This window comes from Lampris incognitus, unplaced genomic scaffold (genome assembly GCF_029633865.1).
Source record: "Lampris incognitus isolate fLamInc1 unplaced genomic scaffold, fLamInc1.hap2 scaffold_119, whole genome shotgun sequence".
NCBI classification, from domain to species: Eukaryota; Metazoa; Chordata; class Actinopteri; order Lampriformes; family Lampridae; genus Lampris; species Lampris incognitus.
The window spans coordinates 58,210-65,418 of record NW_026611094.1 but is presented as its reverse complement, the minus strand read 5'-3'; the positions used below and the strand labels follow the sequence as shown (position 1 = coordinate 65,418).

General features: G+C 57.2%; 1 protein-coding gene across 1 annotated transcript in view; it reads left to right on the top strand.

Moving 5' to 3' along the window:
* Window positions 1-509, top strand: part of cited4b (Cbp/p300-interacting transactivator, with Glu/Asp-rich carboxy-terminal domain, 4b) — a 3,136-nt gene extending 2,627 nt beyond the window's left edge. The window contains exon 2 of the mRNA XM_056301747.1: window positions 1-509. This exon is cut by the window's left edge and continues 1,220 nt beyond it. The gene's annotated coding sequence lies outside the window, so the exon portion shown is untranslated.
* Window positions 510-7,209: the final 6,700 nt, after the last annotated feature.

The window sequence follows — 7,209 nt, the reverse complement described above, 5'->3', positions numbered from 1 at the left end:
CAACCGATTTTCCATTTTGAAAATCAAGTGGTTGTGATAATTTTTTTTTTTTTTGAGGATGGGGGTGGTGGGGGGGGGCTGGGAAGGGCTTGTGTTAAGATTAAGTTCTCTTTTAATACATTTGTCAGTCAGTTTTGACCTCCTGGAAAAAAAGAAAAAGAAAAGAATAAACGGAGGCGACGATGTCGCCCAGCAAGAGCTTGGATTTCTATCACGAACCTGAGACGACAGACAAGTAGAATGTTATCTCGTGCATTTGAGGAGTCTCATCCAGATTTTAAATGGTTCACTTTTTTTTTTTTTGGGGGGGGGGGGGGGGAGTGCTGCCTTTAGGTTGTGGTGTTCTCCAAATCCACTGCTTGTACTGTAATGAAGCTGTATAACTCCAGAAAATGTCCACACTGTCCTGTTCTATTGAGCTCTGTAGAACCGCCTTAAGACGCGCAGATTTTTTTTTTTTAATTTATTGGTTGTTTATGTTGTCCCCCTCTTTGTGGTCAAGGTGGGGAAAGGGGGGGGAGGGGAAGAGGGCGGGGGGGGGGGTGGTCTTTGTGAAAAAGAGTTTTGAGGATCAATAAAGATGGCCTGGATAGAAAGTGTGGCCTGCTTTTCCATTCATTGCGGTTCTCCCCCTCCCTTCCCCCCCGGGAGGGGAGGGGAGGGGGGACGGGCGGCGGCGTGGCGGGCTAAGTGGCGAGGTTTACCTAGACGTGAAGGGAAAAGCATCACCCCTCTCAAGTCGGGGGAACAACATTTAAGCAGCTACAATATTTATGCCCCTTATGGAAGGATATGAAGCCCCGCCGAACCCTGCGGGTCCTCAACACGGTGTACTCCCTTAATGTGTCGTTTTCACACCGCCACTTAACGGCACGCGCCAGGAAGCCATTACGTGTCGATACCCTTCTTCGTTACTATTACCAGGAGCCAGCCTCCCGGTGTATCGTGCCGTAACCTTGAAGTAACGCCTAAGTAACGGTGGTCTTTGGTCGGCCCTGCAGTTGGGGTCTGAGAAGGATTCGCTTTTCCCGAACTTCTCTCGGTGACGGGCTGAACAAAGCCGACGGGGCTGATAACTTTGGCTGCCAACGCCGACGAAGTGTCGGCGTGGTTACGACGCGCCCTGTGAAGAATAAAGTGTGTGTGTGTGTGTGTGTGGGGGGGGGGGGGGGCACGAGTTTCCTTGTATCGGGAACGAACCCGAGCTATGGGAGAGTCCACAGCGCCTTCACTTTGGCTGTGTGCAGCGATGGTAGGCCAAAGGGACTGAATCCAGTGCAACTGGACTCGGTATATATCCGTGAACGATAGTATTGTGTGTGTGTGTGTGTGTGTGTGTGTGTGTGTGTGTAGGCGTGCACGTGTGTGTGTGTGTTGGGGGCGGTGAAACTGGCCCGGGAACGTGTTCGTCGATGGCGGTTGAAACGGCTTACAGGCCTGCACATCCCCGCCTCGGTGACAGACGGTCAGAGCCGGCGCGGCGGGCGTTGGCAGAAACGGCGCCCTCGTGAATACGGTTCGCCGTTGATAGTAACTTCAAACGTACGGCTTCACGTGCACCTAGAAACCCCTCCCCCCACCCCCCCCACCCCCCAAAAAAAGAGAACAAAACCAGCTCCTCGCCCGCTACCCAACACCTGATCTGAAGCAGAGTCCTCCTAGTGAGCCTGACTTAACGGATCTTCGCCCGTCGCCGAAGGCGAGTGGCGATGGTGCGGGGTTGCTAAACGTGGCGGGGATGAGCCCCCGCGCCTCGAGACGGGGACGAGTCGCCCGCTTGTTGTGGTGCCGGCGGGGTGTCGTGGTTATTTAGCTCTGCGCCGTTTCGACACACGTCTTCATGAACGCCACGAACGGCAAAACGAGGGCGTTGCTCCAGCCCTCGGCTAGGAATAGCATTTGGTGATTGCTCAGTTTTTTGACTCAGCCCCCCCACCCTCCCTCCCCCCCCCCAAAAGTAAAACGATGCATCATCTGTTCCCGTTCGCCCGATTGCATGATGGGGTCATCGTGCTTGCGGTGCCAAATTGAACAAAGCACACGGTGTTGTGGAGATGCCTGATCCAAGTTGAAATGTGTTCACACTTGTTTGTCAAGTCACAAAAATCCACTTGGGTGTGGGTGGGTGGGGTGGGACGGGGGTGGGGGGGTGGGGTGGTGCAATGTTTCTTGTCACCATCAACATCGCTGCACGGGGGCTGTGTGGCAGTAGCAGGTGTGCGTCTGGCGAGGTGGGGCCTCCTGGTGGGCGGACAGCAACATCGGAGGCTGGCCGGCACATCGGCAGAACCTGCACCTGATACTGTCCACTCCGCTCTCATGGCCCCGTCTGGCACCACGGAAAAGCATGGGATTGTTTTGTGTCGCCTCACAGCAAGAAGGTCCTGGGTTCGAGCCCCGGGGTAGTCCAACCTTGGGGGTCGTCCTCTGGTGTGGAGTTTGCATGTTCTCCCCGTGTCTGCGTGGGTTTCCTCCCACAGTCCAAAGACCTGTAGGTCTGGTGAACCAGCCGTGCTAAATTGCCCCTAGGTATGAATGTGTGTGTGTGTGTGTGTGTGTGTGTGTGTGTGTGTGTGTGTGTGTGTGTGTGTGTGGGCCCTGTGTGTGTGTGTGTGTGTGGGCCCTGTGTGACGGCCTGGCGGCCTGTCCAGGGTGTCTCCCCCGCCTAGCGCCCAATGACTGCTGGGATAGGCTCCAGCATCCCCGTGGCCCTGAGAGCAGGATAAGCGGTCCGGATAATGGATGGATGGATGGCTGGATGGCTGACTGGATGGATGGCTGGCTGGCTGGCTGGATGGATGGCTGGATGGCTGACTGGATGGATGGCTGGCTGGCTGGCTGGATGGATGGCTGGCTGGCTGGCTGGATGGCTGGCTGGCTGCATGGCTGGATGGCTGGATGGCTGGCTGGATGGATGGATGATGGATGGCTGGCTGGATGGATGGATGGATGGCTGGATGGATGGCTGGCTGGCTGGATGGATGGCTGGCTGGATGGCTGGATGGATGGATGGATGGATGGCTGGCTGGCTGGCTGGCTGGCTGGCTGGCTGGCTGGCTGCATGGCTGGATGGCTGGATGGCTGGCTGGCTGGCTGGCTGGCTGGGATGGCTGGATGGCTGGCTGGCTGGATGGATGGATGGCTGGCTGGCTGGCTGGATGGATGGATGGCTGGCTGGCTGGCTGGCTGGCTGGCTGGCTGGCTGGCTGTAACACCATAATAGAAACGGGTGACTGTGCCAGACAACCGCGTTTGTGCGCTCTCGGTGGGTTGTTGTGACGGCTGCTCGTCTCGCTAAAGGGCCGGCGTAGGAGCGAGGAGCCTAAGAAGGGTGGGGACACACAAACATTTACAGTTAGTTCTGTCTGTTTCTCTGTCTGTCTCTCAGTCACCCTCCCTCCCTCCCCCCCTCCCTCCCCGTTTCTCAGCAAACCCACAACAACTGCTGAACGCAGCGCTGACTCCTGTGGTGGCTTGCTGTTTTTCTCAATATAGCTCAGAGCCCAGAAAGCCACAGACAAGAGAGAAAGAGACGGACAGGCAAAGTGAAAGAGGGAAAAAAAATTAGTCGTGGGACCGGAGAGCGTGCCTGGGTTTTCTCGCCGGGATTTACCACAATGCTTTTTATGACTCCAGAGAAAACCCGCCGACAAAAGTGTGCGAGAGCACGCTTTCAGGATGAGAGTCGTCCGGCGGGCCGCGCAGGAGTGGACCCGCTGGCGGCGGCGGACCTCCTGGCGTAGCCTGGTACCTCCCCGAGTCTTTGGTCCAGCCGGTGCAAAACCTCACCTCCGCCCGGGGTTATCTCAGGCCTCCGGCGCCGGCGGCGAACGAACAGTCATTTGCACACACCTATCGCGTATACGTGCGGGGTGCACACACACACACACACACACACCGCAGACACACAAACAGAAGATCTGCACACAGCCTGATCAAACAGACCAACCCTGATACCTCGGTCCCGGCGCGGCCCCGGTGGAAGATATAGGGTGGCCCGAATATAATCTCTGCTCCCAGCCGAGACCTTCACCAGCTGGTTTCCCTCAGTCTTCTATGTCCTCGGTTGGGGCGGCACGCTGGTTAGCGCGGTCGCCTCACAACAACAAGGTCCTGGGTTCGAGCCCCGGGGTAGTCCAGCCTTGGGGGTCGTCCCGGGTCGTCCTCTGTGTGGAGTTTGCATGTTCTCCCCGTGTCTGTGTGGGTTTCCTCCCACAGTCCACAGACATGTAGGTCAGGGACTCGACCGTACTACATTGCCCCTAGGTGTGTTGGCCCTGTGTGACGGCCTGGCGGCCTGTCCAGGGTGTCTCCCCGCCTGCCGCCCAGTGCCTGCTGGGAGAGGCTCCAGCATCCCCGTGACTCTGAGAGCAGGGTAAGCGGGTTCGGGTAACGAACGGTGGATGGATGTTCTCGGTTGCCTTTGACTAAATTCTCAGCCTATTCTGGACCCCCCGCCCCCTTCCCCCCCCCCCCCCCAGTTGTATCCGGCCAATTACCCCACTCTTCCGAGCCGTCCCGGCCGCTGCTCCACCCCCTCTGCCGATCCGGGGAGGGCTGCAGACTGCCACAACGCCTCCTCCCATACATGCGGAGTCACCAGCCGCTTCTTTTCCCCTGACGGTGAGGAGTTTCGCCAGGGGGGGACGTAGCGCGTGGGAGGATCACGCCGTTCCCCTCCCCCCTGAGCAGGCGCCCCGACCCACCAGAGGAGGCGCTAGTGCAGCGACCAGGGACACCCACATTGGGCTTCCCACCCGCAGACACGGCCCACCGTGCCCGTAGGGTCGCCCGAGCGAGCCGGAGGCGACACGGGGACTCGAACCGGCGACGGTTAGGAAGCGCGTGCTTGCTGCACGGCAGCACCGATGGAGCAGCTCTCGGTGTGAGACAACACGAGGGGGCGGAGGACGGAAACGCATGGTGAAAGGGAGAAACCCAAACGAAAGACGATGAGTCGGCGAGAGAAGAAGAAGAAGAAGAAGCTGCCCCCTCCCCCCTCCCCCCTCCCCCGGATGAGCGGTCTGAGTTGTAGATTGACAGCGGGGGGGGGGGGCATGTCTCAATCCGAGTGCTGGCTGGAAGCGAGGAAGACACGTGCTCCGACATGTCCGCCCTCTGCCAGCGAGACAGAACGAAGGGGTTACGGGGGACACAGACACTTTTTGGTGTCTACACGTGGGTCTTTGGGTTTGTGTGCGCGTACACAGCTGTGCATGTTTGTGGGTGAGTTCTGGGGGGAGGGGGAGGGGGGAGGGGGGGGGGGAGTAAACAAACAACTTGTCCCTCTGGGCAGGGTTCATTCGGTGGACACATTGCTCAAACTGCACTTCCTGATTTTTCTTGGCTCAACTGTCGCCTTGTCCCCCCCCCCCCCCCATCTTGATATTTAGTCTCATTGGTTAAAGCTTCCTTCCTCCCTCCCCTTTCCTTAATCCCCCCCTCTCCCTCCCTCCCCCCCCCCCCCCGGTAGAAAGCTGATGGGAATTTTGGGCGTTTCGAAACAGTCGGCCCCTCGGACTGAATCACTTTTTCACCCGTCGGACTCAAAGTCGGCCTTAAGGTTGCTTTTGTGCAAAGCTCGATGTCTCACAAGCTAGACAGCGGCACCACCACCACCACCCACCCCCACCCCCACCACCCCCCACCCCGACTCACCCGTCCTCTGACACGGGCAAAAGCTTGCAGCCGTTGCCACATAGTTTAGCCGTGTCTCGGTAATCACTTTACTTGGTCCGTGTGAAATCCGGCTGAGGGGGGTCTTCCCCCGCGGCCCTCGGAGGTGAACCGGCTTGTCGGGGCAGGCGACATGGAGGTTGCTTAGTGACTGGCAGCTCCGTCCGCCCCCACCTCCCCAAAATTGGGTCTGGGGTTGAATGGTTCACCGGCTCTTTGAAGCCAAAGAGGGAGGGCGTAAATAATTTATTTCCCTGCCAGCAGCCGACACTTCTCCGTCAAGCCGGCCTCGAGCAGGTAAGAGGTGTCTCGACAACGTCCAGAGGTGGTAAATATTTCAGCTTGTGTGGGGGTGAGGGTGGGGTGAGGGGTGGGGGATGGAGGGGGGGAGTGAGTGCTTTTAAACGGCTGAACCAAAGCGAATTGAGTTTTAAACACGTCGCCGTGGCTGTCTAAACATTTTTTTTTCGGCACGTATTGTAAAACGAGGCGATCCACTAGGGGGCGTAAGAAAATATCGGTACACTCGAGCATGGCGATATTATCTTCTGTGATACCGTATCGATTCTCAAACCACTATATGGATTTTTAATTGTTCGCATGTAAAGATTGGTGTCAACCACTTTGTGTTGTGTTGTAACCCCACAACCGCTAGACAACAGTGCTGTAATCTGTCTTCCGCCATTTGACTCTTCCACTCCGACCCAACGAGGTAAACTGAGACAGGAAGTAGCGTAAGCCCAAAGAACACAGGCCTATGAAACCATAATATATCACCTTTCTTACATTCATTCATTCATTCATCTCCAGCCACTTCTCCGGGGTCGGGTCACGGTGGCAGCAAGCTAAGTAGGACACTCCAGACCTCCCTCTCCCAGCAACGCCCTCCAGCTCCTCCTGGGGGATCCCAAGGCCTTCCCAGGCCAGATTGGACATGTAGTCCCTCCAGCAAGTTCTGGGTCTACAGGTCTCCTCTCAGTTGGCCGTGCCCGGAAAACCTCCAAAGGGAGGCGCCCAGGAGGCATCCTGATCAGATGCCCGAGTCACCTCAACTGGCTCCTTTCGACATGAAGGAGCAGCGGCTCTCCTCCGGATGTCCGAGCTCCTCACCCTATCTCTAAGGCTGAGCCCAGACACCCTACGGAGGAAACTCATTTCAGCCGCTTGTATCCGCCATCTCACCCTTTCGGCCACTACCCAAAGCTCATGACCATAGACGAGGGCTGGGACGAAGACCGACTGGTACACTGAGAGCTTTGCCTCCCGGCTCAGCTCCCTCTTCACCACAACGGTCCGGCACAACGTCCGCATTACATCCGCCTTTCTTACGGTATCGCAATATCCCGCGATATATCGAACCGTAACCCCCCCATATCGTATCGCCAGATTCTCGCCAATACACAGCCCGGCGGGCCGTACCGAAGCAAGTTTGAACACTGACGGTTTATGGTTTTTGTTGCAGGTTTTGAGCAAGTTTTTTCTCTTTTTTTTTTAGGAGACAAGTTAAGCAGTAGTTATATGGGACAGGCCAGC